The sequence below is a fragment of the Balaenoptera borealis genome (assembly GCF_965194805.1).
Source record: "Balaenoptera borealis genome assembly, chromosome: 15".
Taxonomy (NCBI): Eukaryota; Metazoa; Chordata; class Mammalia; order Artiodactyla; family Balaenopteridae; genus Balaenoptera; species Balaenoptera borealis.
Genome location: NC_138871.1, coordinates 28,682,097 through 28,704,940, shown reverse-complemented (window position 1 = coordinate 28,704,940; position 22,844 = coordinate 28,682,097). Strand labels below are relative to the sequence as shown.

The following is a 22,844-nucleotide window of genomic DNA, read 5'->3' as shown; positions in this document are numbered from 1 at the left end:
TGGCCTGTAATTTCCTTTTCGTGTAATGTCCTTGTCTGGTTTTGGTATCAGGGTAATGCTGGCTTCGTAAAATGAGTTTGGAAGTGTTCTCTCCTCTTGTATTTTTTAGAAAAGTTTGATAAGGATTGGTCTTAATTCTCTGAATGTTTCATAGAATAAAACAGTGAAATTATCTGGTCTTGAACTTTTGTTTGTTGCAACACTTTTTTTTTTTTTTAATATCTCATTGCTTCGTTTTATTTATTTATTTATTTGTTTATTTATTTTTGGCTGTATTGGGTCTTTGTTGCTGCACGCAGGCTTTCTCTAGTTGTGGCAAGTGGGGGCTACTCTTCGTTGTGGTGTGTGGGCTTCTCAATGTGGTGGCTTCTCTTGTTGTGGAGCACGGGCTCTAGGCATGCAGGCTTCAGTAGTTGTGGCACCTGAGCTCTGTAGTTTGTGGCTTGCAGGCTCAGTAGTTGTGTCGCATGGGCTTAGTTGCTCTCTGGCATGTGGGATCCTCTTGGACCAGGGCTTGAACCTGTGTGCCCTGCATTGCCAGGTGGATTCTTAACCACTGTGCCACCAGAGAAGTCCCTTTTGGGACACTTTGAGTGCTGATTCAATCTCCTTACTAGGCTGTTCAGATTTCCTATTTCTTCATGATTGAGACTTGGTAGATTGTACTTTTCTAGGAATTTATCCATTTCTTCTAGGTTGTCAAATTTGTTGGCCTAAAATTGTTTATAGCAGTCTCTTACCCTTGTTATTTCTGTGCTATTATTTGGAAGTCTCCTTTTTCATTTCTCAGTTTATTTATTTGAGTCCTTTTTCTTCCTCTGTCTAGCTAAAGGAGTGTTAGTTTATCTTTTTTAAAGAACCAGCTCTTAGTTTCATTGATCTTTTACATTGTCTGTTTAGTCTCTATTTCATTTATTTCAAGTCCAATCTTTGTTATTTCCTTCCTTACTAACTTGGGGCTTTGTTCTTCTCTTTCTAGTTCTTTGAGGTGTAAAGTTAGGTTGTTTATTTTACATTTTTGTTGTTTCTTGATGTGGGCATTTATCACTATAAACTTCCCTCTTTGAACTTTTTGCTGTATCCCGTAAGTTTTAGTATGTTGTATTTCCATTTTCATTTGTCTCCAGGTATTTTTTATTTCCTTTTTGATTTCTTCTTTGACCTGTTGGTTGTTCAGTTTGTCAGTCTTTGTTGATTTATTAATTTTCTGAGCTGTTTTATTCTCACAAAAATTTCTGTATCCCATTTTCCTTCTCAAGTTACTATGCAGGTTACATTGTTCCTTGTCGTTTAGTTTTTTTGAAGAGTTAGTACTTGGTACTTTACTTCTTTACTTTACAATCGTTATTCAAGCTGTTTCATCATACATTCAGCTACTTTTTTGAAGCTCATTAGTGGATTTAGAATGGCAGTTAGTTGTAGTGAGAAGAGTTCAAAATTTGGAGTTAGGATTAAAAGGTTAATAAAGTACCTGTTTTTGTCACTTACTCAACATACAACTCTAGAAAAATTATATATTTTTACTACTCAAAATGTAGTCTGAGGATCAGTAGTATTGGGCATTATCAGGGAGCTTGTTAGAAATGCAGAATTTCAGATCCCACCCCAGACCTACTTACTCACTCAGAATCTGCAAGTTAACAAGATCTCCACAAAGAGAAGCACTGTTATATCATCATCTTTGAAACTTAATGTAATGTAGAGATAATACTTGCTGTATATATAATCATCTTATCACTGTCTGACATAGTGTATGTTTTAGTAATTTGTTTATTGTCTGCTTCGTCCTATTAGAATGTAAGCTCTGTGAGGGAGAATTAGAATATAAGTTTTGTCTGTTTGTTTATTGCTCTATTTTCTATATCTAGAACAGTGACTAGCACATAGTAGACATTCATTTTTTTGAATCAGCAAATGAATGTCAAATCTTGTAATTTTGATTGCAGTCATTTACTTTTCACTGCTATTTAGAGCTACTTTCATTTAGTATTAGATAGTACAAATATAGAACGTTTCCATTGTTGCAGAAAGTTCTTTTAGATAGTACTGCTTACCACGCTTTTGCATTCCCTTCCACCCAGATTCAAGAGAATCTGTATTTCTGCAGTACAGTTCTGATCAAATCTGTCAACAACTCCTCATGCCATGTAGAATTAATTTCAAACTCCGTAGTGTAACCTTTAGAGTCTTTACAGTTTCATTTAATTAAAAATACATGTTTTATTCAGGGTGTGTTTATTAGGAGAGTCAGTTAAATCCACTGCATGCATAGCATCCATCTGGGCTATATTGCTTTGCCCTCATATGACTTAGGGGAAAGGGGATTTCATGAAAATAAGCTGATGATCCTTTGCTATGCCTTGGAGTAAAGTATTTTGTCTCTGATTGAGGAGTCTTATGTCTTCTGACAACATACATAACACAATAACAGGCTAACTTATTAGCTTAGGGGGAAATCAAATCCCATAGTAGATAGGATTTTTCCATCACATTGAAAATTCTTTAAAATCTAAATTTTAAGATCCACATAATATTCCATAAAATATATATACTGCTATTTAAAAAAATTACTCTCGTTGAATATTTAATTATTTCCACATTAGTCTGCTCTTATAAATCACTTTGTAATTAATATCTTTATATATAAATCTTTATTTCTTCTGATGAGTATTTCTTTAGGAATCCTTTCTGGAAGCATAAAGGCCAAAGGAAGGAAAGCTTGCTTTATTTCTTTTAGTGCATAAAAGGAATCTTTTTAATTCAATATATATATATAATATCAACAGTATTAACAAATCTCTTTTTCTTTAGGGGATACGTCCAAAGGAGACATAGCTGAAATTCCTCAATCCACCTTGAAACCAGGCATCACTACCACTCCTGAAGATTCAGACACTGTATCTCATTTATCCTTGTCCCCTGAGGACTTTCCTCAGTTGGCTGGAAGGTCTCCTCAAGTGAAGAATATTGGTCAACATACTGATACTCCCAACCAACAGACATTAGCAGACAGTCGTCTAACTGAAGAGGCTCTAAAAGTTTCAGCTGTTCCTGGGCTAGCTGACCAGAAGACTGGGATAGCAACAGTGCCCTCTAGTTCCTACTCACAAAGAGGGAAGCCAAATATTTTCTACCCACAGGGCTTGCCAGATGGTCATCTAACTGAAGAGGCTCTAAAAGTTGCAGCTGTTCCTGGACTTGGTGACCAGAAGACAAGTATATTTACAGTCCCTCCAAGTTCCTACTCACTTGGAGAGAAGCACAGTATTTTCTACCCACAGGCATTGCCAGATGGTCATCAAACTGAAGAGGGTCTGAATGTTTCAGTTCTTCTTGGACTAGCTGATCTAAAGACTGGAAAACCAACAGTACCGGCTAGTTCCTACTCAGTTGGAGAGGAACCTGGTATTTTCTACCAACAGGCCTTGCCAGGCAATCATCTACCAGAAGAGGCTCTGAAAGTTTCACCTTCTCCTAGACCAGTTGATGAAAAGACTGGGTTGCCTACTGCATCCTCTACCTCTTACTCACATGGAGAGAAGCCTCGTATTTTCTATCAACAGACATTGCCAGAAAGTCATCTAACTGAACAGGCTCTGAAAGTTTCAGCTGCTTCTGGACCCCCTGAACAGAAGACTGGGATTCCTATAGTAACTTCTACTTCTTACTCACAAAGAGAGAAGCTCAGTATTTTGTGTCAGCAAGAGTTGCCAGACAGTCATATAACTGAACAGGCTCAGAAAGTTTCAGCTGCTCCTGGATTGGCTGAGCAGAAGACTGGGATTCCTACCGTACACTCTACTTCCTATTTACATAGAGAGAAGCCCAGTATTGTGTACCAGCAAGAGTTACCAGACAATCATCTAATTCAGCAGGTTCAGCAAGTTTCAGCTGCTCCTGGATTGGCTGAGCAGAAGACTGGGATTCCTACCGTACACTCTACTTCCTATTCACATAGAGAGAAGCCCACTATTCTGTACCAGCAAGAGTTGCCAGACAGTCATGTAATTCAAGAGGTTCAACAAGTTTCAGCTGCTCCTGGATTGGCTGAGCAGAAGACTGGGATTCCTATAGTAACTTCTACTTCTTACTCACATAGAGAGAAGCCCAGTATTTTGTACCAGCAAGAGTTGCCAGACAGTCATATAACTGAACAGGCTCAGAAAGTTTCACCTGCTCCTGGATCCCCTGAGCAGAAAACTGGGATTCCTATAGTAACTTCTACTTCTTACTCACATAGAGAGAAGCCCAGTATTTTCTACCAACAGAATTTGCCAGATAGTCATCTAGCTAAAAAGGCTCAGAAGGTTCCAGCTCTTCCAGGACTAGCTCACCAGAAGAGTGGGACACCAATAGCACCCCCTGCTTTCTACTCACATAGAGGGAAGACCAGTGTTATCTATCAGCAGGAGTTGCCAGACAGTCATCTAAGTGATCAGACTCAGAAAATTTCAGCTATTCCTGGGCCAGTTGACCAGAACACTGGGATACAGACAGTACCCTCTGGTTCCTACTCACAGAGGGAGAAGCCCATTATTTTTTACAGGCAGGAGTTTACAGACAGTCTTCTAACTGAAGAGGCTGTAAAAGTTTCAGCTTTTCCTAGAACAGCTGACCAGAACACTGGGATACCAACAGGGTCGTCTAGGTCCTACTCATTTGGAGAGAAGCCAGGTGGTTTTTTCTACCAGCAGGTGTTACCAGATAGTAATCTAAGTGAAGAGGCTCTGAAAGTTTCACCTGTGTCTAGACCAAGTGACCAGAAGACTGGTATACTCTCAGTACCTGCTAGTTCCTACTCACATAGAGAGAAGCACAGTATTTTCTACCCACAAACCTTGCCCGGCAGTCATCTATCTGAAGAGGCTCTGAAAGATTCAGCTATTTCTGGACTAGCTGATCAGAAGACTGGGACATCCGAATCTTCTGGTTCTTACTCACATAGAGAGAAATCCAGTGTTTTCTACCAACAGGAGTTGCCAGATAGTCATCTAACTGAAGAGGCTCAGAAAGTTTCAGGTGTTACTGGAACAGGTGACCAGAAGACTGGGATACCTATATTAACCTCTAATTCTTACTTACATAAAGAGAAGCCCATTATTTTCTACCAGCAGGCCTTACCAGATAGATATCTTACTGAAGAAGCTCTGAATGTTTCAGCTGCTCCCAGACCAGCTGACCAGAAGGCTGGGATACCTGCAGTACCATCTAGTTCCTATTCATATAGAGAGAAGCCCATCATTTCTTACCAGCAAGAGTTGCCAGATCTTACTCAAGTGGCTTTAAAAGTTTTAGAGGTTCCTGGACCAGCTGACCAGAAGATTGGGATACCATCAATAATCTCTACTTCTTCCTCATATGGAGAGAAGCCCATCATTTCTTACCAGCAAGAGTTGCCAGATCCTAATGAAGATGCTTTAAAACGTTTAGAGCTTCCTGGACAAGCAGACCAGACCACTGGTATGCGAACTGTGCCCCCTACTTCCTATTCACATAGAGAGAGCCCCATCTTCTCTTACCAGAAGGAGTTGCCAGATATTACTGAAGAAACTTTGAAAGTTTCAGCTGTTCCTGGACCAGCTGACCAGAAGATTGGGATACAAACAGTCCCCTCTAGTTCCTACTCATATAGAGAGAAGGCCGATGTTTTTTACCAGCAGGAGTTGCCAGATCTTACTGAAGAAACTTTAAAAGTTTTTGCTCTTCCTGGACCAGCTGACCAGAACGCTGAGATACCAACAGGGCCTTCTAGTTCTTACTCACATAAAGAGAAACTCAAGATTTTACCAGATGACCAGAAGGCTGAGTTACTATCAGCTCCCCTTAGTTCCTACTCACATAGAGAAAAGCCTAAAACTTCAACTGTGATTGGACCAGACGACCAGAAGACTCCATTACTGACAGGTTTTCCTAATTCTTATTCTCAGAGAGTAAAGCCCAGTATTTTCTTTAAACAGCAGTTGCCAGATGGACATCAAAGTGGAGATATTCTTAAGATTTCATCTGTTCCTGAACCAACTGATGTGAATTCTTGGATACAAATACCTCTTTCTAGTTCCTATTCACAGAGAGAGAAATCTAATATTTTCTACCCAGAGGAATTGCCAGACAAACATCTCACTGAAGATTCACTGAAGATTTCAACAGTTCCTGGACCAGCTGACCAAAAAACTGTGTTACCAGCAGTTCCTCCTAGTTCCTTTTCACTTAGAGAGAAACCAATTCTTTTCTACCAACAGGATTTGCCAGAAAGACATCTAACTGAAAATAACCTGAAGTTCTCAAGTAGTCTTGGGCAAGCTGGTCAGATTACTGGGTTATCAACAGTTCCCCCTAGTACTTATTCACATAGTGAGAAGCACAAACTTGTTTCAGACCATGTCCAAAGGCTGATAGATAATTTGGATTCTTCTAACGCCAGTGTTATCTCAAACAATATGCCTTTGAATTCTCAGGCTGATGGTACAGTTGTAATAAATAAGCCAGAATCTTCAGGTTTTGAAGATGTTGGCTCTAAGGAAATCCAGGATATGGAAAACAGTTCCAAAACTCTTAAAGAGGTTCAGACACTTTTAATGGAAGCAGAAAATATAGCACTGAGACGATGCAATTTTCCTGTTCCCCTTGTCCCTTTCAGAGATGTTAGTGATATCTCATTTATACAATCTAAGAAGGTGGTTTGCTTCAAAGAACCCCCCACAGCTGATGCATCTAATGGTGATTTGTCTCAGAGACAGCCATTCACAGAAGAAAGCCCAAGCAACAAGTGCATACAGAAGGATATTAGCACACAGACGAATCTGAAATGCCAGAGAGGCACTGAAAATTGGGAGTTTATTAGTTCAACTACAGTTAGAAGTCCTTTACAGGAAGCAGAAAGCAAAGCCAGAGTGGCATTAGACGAAACCCTTAGGCAATGTAAAGCAGCCAGATCTGTAATGAGATCTGACCCTGAAGGGTATAGTAGAACCATTGAGAATAAGATTGTTATTCCTATGATGACTGTCATTAAAAGTGATTCAAGTAGTGATGCAAGTTCCTGCTCATGGGACAGTAATTCCTTGGAGTCAGTTTCTGATGTGCTTCTAAACTTCTTTCCAAATTCTTCACCCAAGACAAGCATGACAGATAGCAGAGAGGAAGAGGGTGTGTTAGAGAGTGACGATGGTGGTGGTAGCAGTGTAGATTCACTGGCTGCACATGTGAAAAACCTTCTGAAATGTGAATCCTCATTGAACCGTGCTAAACAAATACTCAGAAATGCAGAGGAGGAGGAATCTCGGGTACGGGCACGAGGTAGGAAAAGATAATTTGTTATAAAGGCAGGTTAAACTCATAAACATTATAGTTTAATAATTTGCTTAAAGTTAAGTGTTTGGAGCTCTAAATTAATTTTCTTGTAGAACTGTTAGATGATTACATTTTCTACCGGCAACCCAGAATAAAATCATTTAACCAATAATGAAGTCACAGTATTAATAGTGCTAGTTTAAGGTCTTAAGGAAAAGTAAGTTCTGATGTCTGAAGAAAAGGGGAGATAAAACTTGGGTTTCCCAACTCCTAAAGCTTGGATGTTTTCCTGATCTTTTCATTGCACTGTCCTTATTTTGGAGGCAGTAAAAAACTTCAATTTGTGCTTCTCTAAGTCACTCTGTATCATCAAACTGCATATACTTTCTATCCACTTTTCTAATAAAATTCTTAAAGCAGATCTTAGACGTCAGAAAAAACCAAATCAAGGTATTTCACACTAAAACTTGGGTTAGAGTTAAATTCCATTAATCTCTAATTGTAGAATTCCATTAAAAAAAAAGAAAAAAAGTCTTTAAGACAACATGGCGAATAAATATGTTTTGGAAGGCAACTTACAAGCAGTTCAGGCCTACTTGGAAATCTCTTGAGATTAACTTCCTACACCTTTCCTTCTATCACTTATGCATATTTTGATTCTCCAAAAACTTCAAGTTTTATTTATTATTTTAAAATATTAACTATCTTGGAAGTGGCAGTGACTATAGCAGGAACTAACTGGGGAGACATAGGGACTCTTTTGATTGGAAGGAAGATAAAGATAAAATGGCTGAATACCATATTTAAAGTGGTCTCTTTGGAGAAATGTCTGTAGAATGTTTTTTTAAAAAATCTGACTTTTCAGTGAAATTATGTCTCTCAAGAACTTCTGATAGTTTGTCATAAAATTGAGAGTACACACTGTTTACTAAGCACTGTGGTAGGGCATTAAATTGCATATATTGATGATCTTCTGTGCTCTTACAATCACTGATACTTTTGCATTGTATGATCTTGAATGTTTTTATGCTTTTCTCTCTAGCCTGGAATCTGAAGTTTAATATGGCTCATGAGTGTGGCTACTCCATTTCAGAATTAAACGAAGATGACAGGAGAAAAGTAGAAGAGATCAAAGCAAAGTTGTTTGGTCATGGGAGAACAACTGACTTGCCCAAGGTATAAAAGAAATCTAGAAATTAAGAGAGAAAATGTGACAGAAAGGGTGTGGAATTTGGATCTCTTACCTGGGCATTGATGACTCCGGCTGAGTCACTGATAGTCTTTGGCTAAAGTGTTAGGAGTCTTAAGTCTTCAAAAGTTAAGATTTAAGGATTAGGTTCTATAGGTTTTGATTAATTCTAAATTAATCTGTTAAAAATTTTTGTCTTAGAAAAATAAGAATGGATTTGCTTATTTTATCAATGTATTCTTATCACTTTTATTTTCTCTTGAGGGTGGTATCTTGAGATGCAGATGCAGTCCAGCTATTTTCAAATGTATATTCTCTGCTTAAGAACACACAGCTATAATAGCTTATGTATAAATGACTTTCTTTTTGATAGTACTCATTTTCCATCTATAGTGAACTATTTCATGCATAGAAAAGAATATATATGAAGCGTGTATAAAGAAAAAGTAGAAATAATTCCTGTTTATTGGCCATCCAGCTTGAGAAGTAGAATGTTACCAAATATCACTGAATGACTGTGTTCTCTTCCCCAGTTATATCACTCTTACTTCCTATTCTGACATGTATTGGTTTTCTTGCTGCTCAGTATGGTTTTGAACTATATAACAGATGGAATAAAGATGTTATATATTAAGATGTTATATATTCTTCTGAGAATTGCAATTTTCACACAGTCTTTGGCTTCTGAGGTTCTTTTAGATAGATATACATAGTTTTAATTTATTCCTTTTTATTGCTGTAAGTATTCCAGTGTATGAATATATCATTGTTTATCCATTCTCTTGTCATGGGGCATTTGGTCTGCTATTATGAATAATAATGGGGTATAATGATACCTATCTTACAGGATTTTGCTATGGCTTACATGAGATAATGCCTATAAAATGCTTATTAGGGTGTGTGATATTGCTCAATAAATTGGCAGCTGTTATTATTAATTCCATAAAAATTGATATAGCTATCAGGTATGTACACTTAATGGCCTAATTCATACAGTTTCTTAGAAAATTGTCAGTGATATAACATACTTATTTGACTTATCAATTTTGGAAAAGTTTTTTGAAAGTATAAATTAGATTGGATTTTAGTTTTATGTATATGCTTGTGAAAAACAAAATTAACAGATAATAAAATGGATAAGTACTTGTTCTAGCACCCTTTTTTTAAAAGCACATGTTTTCCCTAGTGATTTGCCTGCCTGCCTTCCTTCCTTCCTTCCTTCCTTCCTTCCTTCCTTCCTTCCTTCCTTCTGGAGTTTTTTATTATGGTAAGATAACATGGGATCTACACTCTTAACAAACTCTTAAATGCAGAATACAGCATTAACTATAGGTTTTATAGTTAATGTTGTATAGCAGATTTTTTGACTCTGCTGGTAATTTTTCTAAATGTTCTTCCGTGAACACATAACAAAAGTCAAGTTGTTTTTTCTGACTGTTAAGCTATTTGCTATTCATTTTCCTCAGAATGAAATGTACAAGTGGATATATTAAATTACCTTTTTAAAAGTTGAAGTACAAGTACAATTGACTGTGTTAGTTTCAGCTTCACAGCTTAGTGGTTTGATATTTCTAACGTTACAAAATGATCACCAAGATAAGTCTAGTTACCATCTGTCACGATACAAAGTTTTTACACTAGTATTGACTGTATTCCCCCATGTTGTACATTTCATCCCCATGACTCATTTTTTTTGTTTATCTTAGTCTTCCTCACCTATTTTACTCTTCCCTCCCATCCCTCTCCCCTCTGGCAATCACCTGTTTGTTCTCTGTATCTATGAGAATACTTCTGTTTTGTTATGTTTATCCATTTGTTTTGTTTTTAGACTCCACGTGTAAGTGAAATCATACAGTATTTGTCTCTCTTTGTCTGATATATTTCATTTACCATAATACCCTCTAGGTCCATCCATGTTGTTGCAAATGGCAAGATTTCATTCTTTTTTATGGTTAATAGACCATGATATATATATATCATGGTCTATTAACCATATGGGGTGTGTGTGTATATATGTGTGTGTGTGTGTCTCTCTATATATATATATCTTTATCCATTCATCTGTTGGTAGACACTTAGGTTACTTCCGTATCTTGACTATTGTAAGTAATGATGCACTCGATATAGGGGTGCATGTATCTTTTTGAATTAGTGTTTTTGTTTTCTTTGGAAAAATACCCATAAGTTAATTGATAGATCATGTGGTAGTCCTATTTTTAATTTTGTGAGGAACCTCCATATTGTTTTCTATAGTGGTTGCACCAATTTACATTCCCACCAACAGTGCACAAGTGTTCCCTTTTCTTCACATCCTTACGAACACTTGCTGTCTTTTTGATAATAACCATTCTAACAAGTGTGAGGTGATATCTCATTGAGGTTTTTATTTGCATTTCCCTGATGATAGTCATGTTGAGCATCTTTTTGTGTATCTGTTAGCCATCTGTATGTCTTTTTTACAAAAATGTCTATTCAGATCCTCTGACCATTTTTTAATTGGGTTGCTTGTTTTTTTTTGATTTAAGTTGTATGAATTTTTTGTATATTTTGGATATTAATCCCTTGTCAGATATATCATTTGCAAATATCTTCTTCCATTCAGTAGGCTGCCATTTCGTTTCGTTGATAGTTCCCTTTGCTGTACAGTAGCTGTTTAGTTTGATGTAGTCCGTTTGTTTATTTTTGCTTTTGTTTCCCTTGCCTAAGGAGATATATTCAAAAAAATATTGCTAAGACTGATCTCAGAGTGTACTGCCAATATTTTCTTTTAGGAGTTTTATGGTTTCAGGTCTTCCATTTAAGTCTTTAATTCATTTTGAGTTTATTTTTGCATATGGTGTGAGAAGGTAGTCCAGGTTGCTTCTTTTGCATGTAGCTGTCCAGATTCCCCAATACCATTTATTGAAGAGGATATCTTTTCCCAATTGTTTATTTTTGCCCCTTTGATCATAGATTAGTTGACCATGTAAGTTTCTGGGGTCTTTATTCTGTTCCATTGTTCTATATGTCTGTTTTTGTGCCAGTACCATACTGTTTTGACATCTGTAGCTTTATGGTATAGTTTGAAATCAAGGATAGTAATACCTCCAGCTTTGTTCTTCTTTCTCAAGACTGTTTAAGTCATTTGGGGTCTTTTGTGTTTCCATACAAATTTTAGATTTATGTTTTCTTGTTTTGTGAAAAATGCCACTGGTATTTTGGTAGGGATTGCACTGAATTTGTAGATTGCCTAGGGGAGTATGGTCACTTTAACAATATTAATCTTCCAGTCCATGAGCAAGGTATATCTTTGGATTTTGTGTTCAAATTCAAGTGTTTATTTTTTTTAACATTCTATCAACTTTTGTTTAAAAGATTATATCTTTTAGAGCTGTTTTAGGTTCGTAGCAAAATTGCGAGGAAGATACAGAGATTTCCCATATACCCCCTGCCCCCATCACATGCATTTCCTCTGCCATTATCAACATCCCCCACCAGAGTGGTACATTTTTTACAATGGATGAACCTACATTGACATGTCTTAAGCACCCTGAGTCCACAGTTTACATTAGGGTTCACTCCTGGTGTTGTACATTCTGTATGTTTGGATAGTGTATATAATGACATGTATCCATCATTATTATATACAGAGTACTGTCACCACCCTAAAATTCCTCTGTACTCCATCTATTCAAGTCTACCACCCACACTGCAACCGCTGATCTTTTTACTGTCTCCATACTTTACCATTTTCCACATTGTCTTATAGTTGGAATCATACATTTTGTAGCCTGTTCAGATTGGCTCTCTCAATTAGTAATATGAATTAAGGTTCTTCCATGTTTTGTTATGGCTTGATAGCTCATTTCTTTTTAGCAATGAATAATATTCCATTGTCTGGATGTACCACAGTTTATCCATTCACCTACTTAATAGAATTTATCCCTACATCTGAAGGACATCTTGGTTCCTTCTAGGTTTTGACAATTATTAATAAATCTGCTATAAACATCAGATGCAGGTTTCTTTGTAGACATAAGTTTTCAGCTCTGTTGGGTAAATATCAAGGAGCACAAATGCTAGATGGTATGGTAAGAGTATGCTTAGTTTCATAAGAAACTGCCAAACCATCTTATAAAGTGACTGTTTCAGTTCACATTCCTACCAACAATGAATGAGAGTTTCTGTGGCTCCACATGCTCGCCAGCATTTGTTATTTTCAGTTTTCTCAATTTTGGCTATTCTAATAGGTGTGTAAGTAGTGTCTTATTGTTGTTTTAGTTTTCACTTCCCTGGTGACGTGATGTGGGGCATCTTTTCATATACTTATTTTCCAGTTGTGTATCTTTTTTGCTGAGGTATCTGTTAATGTCTTTGGCCCATTTTTATATTGGGTTATTTTGTTATTGTTGACTTTTAAGAGTTCTTTGTATATTTTGGATAATAGTTTTTTATCAGATGTGTCTTTTGCAAATGTCTTTCTCCCAGTCTCATTCTCTTGACATTGTTTTTCACAGAACAGAAATTTTAAATTTTAGTGTGTCCAGCTTATCAGTTATTTCTTTCAAGGATTGTATCTCTGATGTTGTATCTTGAAATTCATCACCATATCCGAGGTCATATAGGTTTTTTCCTATGTTTTTTTCTAGGAGTTTTGCATTTTACATTTAGGTCTACGATCCATTTTGATTTAATTTCTGTGAAGGGTTTAAAGTCTGTGTCTAGATTAATTTTTTTCTACATGGATGTCCAGTTATTCAAGCACCATTTGTTGAAAATGCTACTTTTACTCTGTTATATTGCCTTTGTGCCTTGTCAAAGATCAGTTGACTATATTTACATGGGTCAATTTCTGGGCTCTGTTCTGTTACGGTGATCTATTTGTCTGTTTCACCAGTACGACACTGTGTTGATTACTGTAGCTTTATAGTAAGTCTTGAATTCAGAAAGTGTCAGTTTTCCTACTTGGTTCTTCTCCTTCATTATTGTGTTGGCTCTTCTGGGTCTTTTGCCTCTCCATATAAACTTTGGAATCAATCTTTCTGTATCCACAAAATCACTTACTGGCATTATGATTGGACTTGCACTGAATCTATACATCAGTATAGGAGGAACTGAGGATCCTGAAAATATTGAGTCTTCCTGTCGATAAACATGGACTCTGTCTCCATTTATTTAATTCTTCTTTAATTTCTTTCATCAAGAATTTATAATTTTCCTCATATAGATCTTGTGTATATTTTGTTAGATTTATATGTAAACATTTCATTTTTGTAGGATGCTAATATAAATGGTATTGTGGTTTTAATTTCAAATTTCATTTGTTCATAAATGATACATAGGCAAGCAGTTGACTTGTATATTAACCTTGTATTTGGCAACTTAGTGTAATTGCTTATTAGTTCCAAGAGTTTTTTTGTTGAGTCTTTCAGATTTTCTACAGATCACCATGTCATCTGCAAACACAGTTTTATTTCTTCCTTCTCCAGCTGTATACTTTTTATTTCCTTTTCTTGTCCTAAAGCATTAGCTAGGAATTCCAGTGTGATGTTGAAAAAGAGGGGTGAGATGGGCATCCTTAATGAGTTTCTGATCCTTGTGGGAAAGCTAGTTTCTCACCATGAAATATGGTGAGGAAGTTTTCCTCTATTCCTGGTTTACTGATAGTTTTCTCATGAATGGGTGTTGGATTTTTTCAAATACGCTTTTTGCATCTATTGATATAATTGTGTGATTTTTCTTTTTTAGGCTTTTGATGTGATGGATTACATTAATTGATTTTTGAATGATGAACCAGTCTTGCATACCTGGGATAAATCCCACTTGGTCACTGCATATAATTATACTTTGTTGGATTTGATTTGTTAACACTTTATTGAGGATTTTTGCAACTATATTCCTGAGAAGAGATATTGGTCTGTAGTGTTTTTTTGGTTTTTTGGTTTTTTTCCCCTTGAAGTGTCCTTGTCTGGTTGTTTTGTTAGGGTAATGCTGGCTTCATAGAATGAACTAGGAAGAAGTATTTCTTCTGCTTCTATCTCTGAAAGAGATTGGAGGGAATTGGTATAATTTCTTCCTTAAATGTCTGGTAGAATTCACCAGTGAAGCCACTTGGGCCTAGTGCTTTCCTTTTTTAAAAGGTTATTAAGTTACTGATTCAATTTCTTAAATAAATTGGTGCCTATTCAGCATGTCTTTTTCTTCTTATGTGAGTTTTGGCACATTGTATCTTTTAAGGAATTGGTCCATACCATCTAGGTTGTCGAATTTGTGGGCATATGGTTTGTTCCTAATATTCCTTTGTTTTCCTTTTAATGTTCATAGGATCTGTACTGATGTCCCGCTTGCATTTTAGATATTAGTAATTTGTGCCTGCTCTTTCTTTTTCTTAGTTTGCTTGGCTTATTGATATTTATTTATTTATTTATTTGTTTTGCTTACTTTGGACTTAATTTGCTCTTCTTTTTGTAGTTTCCTAAGGTAGAAATTTAGACTATGGATTTTAGATCTTTCTTTTCTAATATATGCATTCAGTGCTGTAAATTTTCTATGCACTGCTTTCACTGCATTCCACAAATTTTCACAAGTTGTCTTTTCATTTTCATTTAGGTTAATATATTTCTTCCTTGATTTATATATTTTTAGAAGTATGTTGTTTAATCTCCACATATTTGGGGGTTTTCCAACTGTTTTTGTGTCATTTCTAGTTTAACTTTATTTTGGTCTAAGAGCAGACATTGTATGGTTACTATTTTTAAAAATTTGTTAAGGTGAGTTTTATGGCCCAGAACATGGCGTATTGTGGTTAATGTTCCATGTGAGCTTGAGAAGGATGTGTAGTCTGCTCTTTTTGACTGAAGTAATTTATAGATGTGCATTTCTATCCAGTTTATTGATGTTTTTGAGGTCAAGTATGTTCTTACTGATTTGCTGCCTGAGGGATTTGTTCATTTCTGATGGAGGGGTGTTAAAGTCTCCAACTATTATAGTGGATTCATCTATTTCTCTTTGCAGTTCTATCATTTTTTGTCTCATGTAGTTAGACAGTCTTGTTAGCTGCGTATACATTGTTTCATCTTCTTGGAGAATTGACCCCTTTATCGTTATGTTATGCCCTTCTTTATCCTTGATAACTTTCTTTCCTTTGAAGTCTGTTCTGTCTGAAATTAATATAGCACTTCTACTTTCTTTTGATTAGTATTAGCATGGTATATTTTTCTCCATTCATTTACTTTTCATCTACATGTGTTTTTATATTTAAAGTGGCTTTCTTGTAGATAACATATAGTTGGGTCTTGTTTTTTGATCCACTCTGGCAATCTCTGTCTTTTAATTATTATACTTAGACCATTGGCTTTCAAAGTGATTATTAATATAGTTGGATTGATATCTATCATATTTATTACTATTTTCTATCATTGCCCTTGTTCTTTGTTCATATTTTTGTCTTCCACTCTTTTCTGCTGTTTGTGTTTTATTTTGTGTGTATATATAAAATGGAGGATTTATTTATTTAAAATTTATTTTATTGAAGTATAGTTGATTTACAATGTTGTATTAATTTCTGCTGTACAGCAAAGTGATTCAGCAATACTGCCTTTTATGATTTTGTATGTATGTATTTATTTATTAACTTTTTGTTTTATACTGGAGTATAGTTGATTAACAATGTTGTGTTAGTTTCAGGTGTACAGCAAAGTGATTCAGTTATACATATACATGTATCTGTTTTTCAAATTCTTTCACCATTTAGGTTGTTACATAATATTGAGCAGAGTTCCCTGTGTTATATAGTAGGTCCTTGTTATCTATTTTAAATATAGCAGTGTGTACCTGTCAATCCCAAACTGCCTAACTATCCCTCCCCCCTGCCCTTCTCCTCTGGTAACCATAAGTTTGTACTCTAAGTCTGTGAGTCTGTTTCTGTTTTGTAAATTAGTTCATTTGTGTGTGTGTGTTTGTGTGTGTGTGTGTATTTGTTTTTACATTCCGCATATAAGTGAGATCATACGATATTTGTCTTTCTCTGTGTGATTTCAGTGTGATTTCACTCAGTATGACAATCTCTAGGTCCATCCATGTTGCTGCAAATGGCATTATTTCATTCTTTTTATGGCTGAGTAATATTCCATTGTATATGTGTACCACATCTTCTTTATCCATTCATTTGTCGATGGACATTTAGGTTACTTCCATGTCTTGGCTATTGTGAACGGTGCTGCAGTGAACATTGGGATGCATGTATCCTTTCGGATCATGCTTTTCTCTGAATATATGCCCAGGAGTGGGATTGCAGGATCATACGATAGCTCTACTTTTAGCTTTTTAAGGAACCTCCATACTGTTCTCCACAGTAGCTGTACCAATTTACATTTCCACCAACAGTGTAGGAGGGTTCCCTTCTCTCCACACCCTCTCCAGCATTTATTGTTTGTGGATTTTTTGATGATAGCCACTCTGACTGGTGTGAGGTGATATCTCATTGCATCAATGGTTTTGATTTGCATTTCTCTAATAATTACCGATGTTGACCAATTTTCATGTGCCTCTTGGTCATCTGTATGTCTTCTTTGGAGAAATGTCTATTAGGTCTTCTGCCGATTTTTTGATTGGGTTGTTTGTTTTTATGTTATTAAGCCGCATGAGCTGTTTGTAAATTTTGGAGACTAATCCCTTGTTGGTTGCATCTTTTGGAAGTACTTTCTCCCATTCTGTGGGTTGTGTTTTCGTTTTGTTTATGGTTTCCTTTGCTGTGCAAAAGCTTTTGAGTTTAATTAGGTCTCATTTGTTTATTTTTGTTTTTATTTCCATTTCTCTGGGAGACAGATTGAAAAAGATATTGCTGTGATTTATTGAAAAAGATATTGCTGTGATTTATTGAAAAAGATATAGCTGTGATTTATGTCAGAGAGTGTTCTGCCTATGTTTTCCTCTAAGAGTTGTGTATGGTGTTAAAGAATTTTCTAATTTCATTTTTTTTTACATGCAGCTGTCCAGTTTTCCCAGCACCATTTATTGAAGAGACTGTCTTTCCTCCATTTTATAGTCTTGCCTCCGTTGTCATAGATTAATTGACCATAGGTGCGTCGGTTTATTTCTGGGCTTTCTATACTGTTTCATTGATCTATATTCCTATTTTTGTGACAGTCCCATACTGTTTTGGTGACTATAGCTTTGTAGTGTAGTCTGAAGTCAGGGAGCCTGATTCCTCTAGCTCCATTTTTCTTTCACAAGATTGATTTGGCTATTTGGGGTCTTTTGTGTCTCCATACAAATTTTAAGATTTTTTGTTCTAGTTCTGTGAAAATGACCATTGGTAATTTGATAGGGGTTGCATTGAATCTGTAGACCACCTTGGGTAGTATAGTCATTTTGACAATATTGATTCTTCCAATCCAAGAACATGGTGTATCTTTCAACCTGTTTGTGTTGTCTTTGATTTCTTTCATCAGTGTCTTACAGTTTTTGGAGTACAGGTCTTTTGTCTCCCTAGGTAGGTTTATTCCTAGGTATTTCATTCTTTTTGATGCGATGGTAAATGGAATTGTTTCTTTAATTTCTCTTTCTGATCTTTCATTATTAGTGTATAGAAATGCAACAGATTTCTGTGCATTAATTTTGTGACCTGCAGCTTTACCAAATTCATTGATGAGCTCTAGTAGTTTTCTGGTAGCGTCTTTAGGATTTTCTATGTATAGTATCATGTCATCTGCAAACAGTGACGGTTTAACAACTTCTTTTCCAATTGGATTCCTTTTATTTCTTTGTTTTCTCTGATTGCTGTAACTAGGACTTCCAAAACGATGTTGAATAAAAGTGGCAAGAGTGGACATCCTTGTCTTTTTCCTGATCTTAGAGGAAATGCTCTCAGCTTTACACCATTGAGTATGATGTTAGCTGTAGATTTGTCGTATATAGCCTTTATTATGTTGAGGTAGATTCCCTCTATGCTCACTTTCAGGAGAGCTTTTATCATAAATCGGTGTTGAATTTTGTCAAAAGCTTTTTCTGCATCTATTGAGATGATCATATGGCTTTTATTCTTCAATTTGTTGATGTGGTGTGTCATACTGATTAATTTGTGATATTGAAAAATCCTTGCATCTCTGGGATAAATCCCACTTGATCATGATGTATGATCCTTTTAATGTATTACTGGATTTGGATTGCTAGTATTTTGTTGAGGAGTTTTGCCTCTGGTGTTCACCCGTGATATTGGCCTGTAATTTTCTTTTTTTGTGGTATCTTTGGTTTTGGTATCATGGTGATGGTGGCCTCATAGAATGAGTTTGGGAGTTTTCCTTCCTCTGCAAATTTTTGGAACAGTTTCAGAAGGATAGGTGTTAGCTCTTCTCTAAATGTTTGATAGAATTCGCTTTTGAAGCCATTTGGTCTTGGACTTTTGTTTTTTTGGGAGTTTTTAAATCACAGTTTCAATTTCAGTACTTGTGATTGGTCTGTTCATATTTTCTATTTCTTCCTGGTTCAGTCTTGAGAGATTGTACCTTTCTAAGAATTTGTCCATTTCTTCCAGGTTGTGCATTTTATTGGCATACAGTTGCTTGTAATAATCTCTTATGATCCTTTGTATTTCTGTGGTGTCAGTTGTAACTTCTCCTTTTTCATTTCTAATTGTATGGATTTGTGTCCTCTCCCTTTTTTTCTTAATGAGTCTGGCTATAGGTTTATCAATTTTGTTTATCTTTTCAAAGAGCCAGCTTTTAGTTTCATTGATCTTTGCTATTGTTTCCTTCATCTCTATTTCATTTATTTCTGCTCTGATCTTTATGATATCCTTCTACTGACTTAGGTTTTGTTTGTTCTTCTTTCTCTAGTTGCTTTAGGTGTAAGGTTAGGTCGTTTATTTTACATTTTTCTTGTTTCCTGAGGTAAGATTGTTTTGCTATAAACTTTTCTCTTAGAATTGCTTTTGCTACATTCCATAGATTTTGGATCATTGTGCTTTTGTTTTCATTTTTCTCCAGGTATTTTTTGATTTCCTCTTAGATTTCTTCAGTGATCCATTGGTTGTTTAGTATAGCATATTGTTCAGCCTCCATGTGTTTGTGTTTTTTACAGCTTTTTTTTCTTGTGGTTTATTTCTAATCTTATAGTATTGTGGTCAGAAAAGATGCTTGATATGATTTCAGTTTTCTTACATTTACCGAGGCTTGCTTTGTGGCCCAGCATGTGGTCAATCCTGGAGTATGTTCTGTGTGCACGTGAGAAGAATGTTTATTCTGCTGGTTTGGGATGGAATGCTCTATAAATATCAATTAAGTCCATCTGATCTAATGTGTCATTTAAGGCCTGTGTTTCCTTATTGATTTTCTGTCTGGATGATCTGTCCATTGATGAAAGTGGGGTGTTAAAGTCCCACACTGTTATTGTGTTACTGTCGATGTCTCCCTTTATGGCTGTTAGTATTTGCCTTATATTCAATATATTGAGGGGCTCCTATGTTGGGTGCATATATATTTACAGTTGTTATATCTTCTTCTTGGGTTGATCCCTTGATCATTATGTAGTGTCCTTCTTTGTCTCTTATAACAGTCTTTGTTTTCAAGTCTATTTTGTCTGGTATGAGTATTGCCATTCCAGCTTTCTTTTGATTTCCATTTGCGTGGAATACCTTTTTCCATCCCCTCACTTTCAATGTGTATGTGTCCCTAGGTCTGAAGTTGGTCTCTTGTAGACAGCAAATATACGGGTCTTGTTTTTGTATCCATTCAGCAGGTCTGTGTCTTTTGGTTGGAGGATTTAATCCATTTACATGTAAGGTAATTATGAATATGCATGTTCCTATTGCCATTTTGTTAATTGTTTTGGGCTTGTTTCTGGAGGTCTTTTTTCTTCCCTTCTCCTCTTGTTTGATGACCATCTTTAGTGTTGTGTTTGAGTTGTTTTTTCTTTATTGTGTGTATCTATTGTAGTTTTTGGGTTTGCTGTTCCCATGGGGTTTTGATATAGCCGTCTGTATATGTACAAGATTGTTTTAAGTTGCTGCTCTCTTTCTCGCCTACAGAAGTTCCTTTAGCATTTGTTGCGAAGCTGGTCTGGTGGTGCTGAATTCTCTTAGCTTTTGCTTGTCTGTAAAGCTTTTGATGTCTCCATGAAATCCCAATGAGAGCCTCACTGGGTAGAGTATTCTTGGTTGTAGGTTCTTCCTTTTCATCACTTTAAATATATCATGCTACTCCCTTCTGGCCAGCAGAGTTTCAGCTGAGAAATCAGCTGATAACCTTTTGGGAGTTCCCTTGTATGTTATTTGTCAGTTTTCTCTTGTTGCTTTTAATACTTTGTCTTTAATTTTTGTCTATTTGATTACTATGTGTCTCGGTGTGTTCCTCCTTGGGTTTATCCTACCTGGGACTCTCTGCACTTCCTGAACTTGGGTGACTGTTTCCTTTCCCATGTTAGGGAAGTTTTCAGCTATTATCTCTTCAAGTGTTTTCTCAGGGCCCTTCTCTCTTTCTTCTCCTTCTGGGACCCCTATAATGCGAATGTTGGTGTGTTTAATGTTGGTCCCAGAGGTCTCTTAGACTGTCTTCGTTTCTTTTCATTCTTTTTTCTTTATTCTTTTCCGTGGCAGTGATTTCCACCATTCTATCTTCTAGGTCACTTATCCGTTCTTCTCCTCACTTAATTCTGCTATTGAATCCTTCTGTATTTTTCATTTCAGTTCTCGTATTATTAATCTCTGTTTGTTCTTTAGTTTTTCTAGGTTTCTGTTAAACATTTCTTGCATCTTCTCTATCCTTGCCTCCATTCTTTTTCCCATATCTTGGATCATCTTCACTATCATTATTCTAAATTCTTTTTCTGGTAGGTTGGCTATCTCCACTTCACTTAGTTGTTCTTCTGGGGTTTCATCTTGTCCTTTCACAAATTCCTCTGCCGTCTCATTTTGACTAACTTTTTGTGGTTGTTGTTTCCATTCCACAGGCTGCAGGATTGTAGTTCTTGCTTCTGCTATCTGCCCTCTGGTGGATGCCTTTTATGGTTTTAGTTGAGTATTTATGTGATTACATTTTCTCTCATTTCTTAGCATATGTGTTATAGTTTATTCTCTTTTTAAATTTTTTTTTAGTATTTGTCCTAGAATTTGTTTTCCGAGATCCTGGATCATCTTCACTATCATTATTCTGAATTCTTTTTTCTGGAAGGTTGCCTATCTCCAGTTCATTTAGTTATATTTCTGGGGTTTTATCTTGTTCCTTCATCTGCAACATAATCCTCTGCATTTTCATTTCGTCTAACTTTCTGTGATTGCAGTTTTCATTCTGCAGGCTGCAGGATTGTAGCTCTTCTTGCTTCTGCTGTGTGCCCTCTGGTGGATGAGGCTATCTAAGAGGCTTGTGCAAGCTTCCTGTTGGGAGGGACTGGTGATAGAACTGGGTCTTGCTCTGGTGGGGAGAGCCATTCTCAGTAAAACTTTAACTTGGTCGTCTGCTGATGGGTGGGGCTGTGTTCCCTTACTCTTAGTTGTTGGCTGAGGTGACCCAGCACTGGAGCCTACAGGCTGTATGGTGGGACCAATGGCAGCCTCCAGGAGGGCTCATGCCAATGGGCGCTTCCCAGAACCACTGCTGCCAATGCTCCTGTCCCCATGGTGAGCCACAGCTGCCCCCTGCTCCTTTCCCCTGGGTCCTGGTGCGCACAGGACTCTGTGTGTGCCCTCTAGGAGTGGAGTCTCTGTTTCCCCCAGTCCTGTGGAAGTCCTGCAGTCAAATCTCACTGGCCTTCAAAGCCATATTCCCTGGGGATTCCCAGTCCTGTTGCCGGACCCCCAGGCTGGGAATCTGGACATGGGGCTCAGAACCTTCACTCCAGTGGGCAGACTTCTGTGGTATAATGGTTCTCCAGTTTGTGGGTTGACCACCCTGTGGGTATGGGATTTGATTTTATTGTGATTGCGCCACTCCTACCGTCTCATTGCGGCGTTTCCTTTGTCTTTGGATATGGGGTATCCTCCTTGGTGGGTTCCAGCGTCTTCCTGTCAATGGCCGTTCAGCAGCTAGTTGTGATTTCTGTGCTCTCGAAAGAGGAGGTGAGTGCAGGTCCTTCTACTCCACCATCTTGAACCAATCTCTAGAATTTGTAAAATACATTTGCACCCAATCTAGGTCTACTTTCAAATAACACTACACCACTTCACAGATAGTATTGAGCACCTTCTAATACCAAAATAATCCCAATTCTTCCCTCCTATTTCTTATATCATTGCTGCCATTCATTTCATACATACACATACACATGCACAACCTGTATATATATATCTTTTTTTCCTCCCAGCTACAAATAATTTTAAAGATCACTTAATCATTTTTGAATAGTATATAATGAAGACGTAAATTTATTTTTTTTTTAATGTGGCTGTTTTGTT

At 36.6% G+C, this 22,844-nt stretch overlaps 1 protein-coding gene across 11 annotated transcripts in view; it reads left to right on the top strand.

Annotated features, from left to right (window-relative positions):
- Positions 1–22,844, top strand: part of ALMS1 (ALMS1 centrosome and basal body associated protein) — a 142,251-nt gene that overhangs the window by 61,032 nt on the left and 58,375 nt on the right. For all 11 annotated transcript variants that reach the window (XR_014234725.1, XR_014234726.1, XR_014234727.1 and 8 more), the window contains 2 exons: positions 2,812–7,296; positions 8,333–8,466. The gene's annotated coding sequence lies outside the window, so the exon portion shown is untranslated. The remainder of the gene's footprint in view (positions 1–2,811; positions 7,297–8,332; positions 8,467–22,844) is intronic.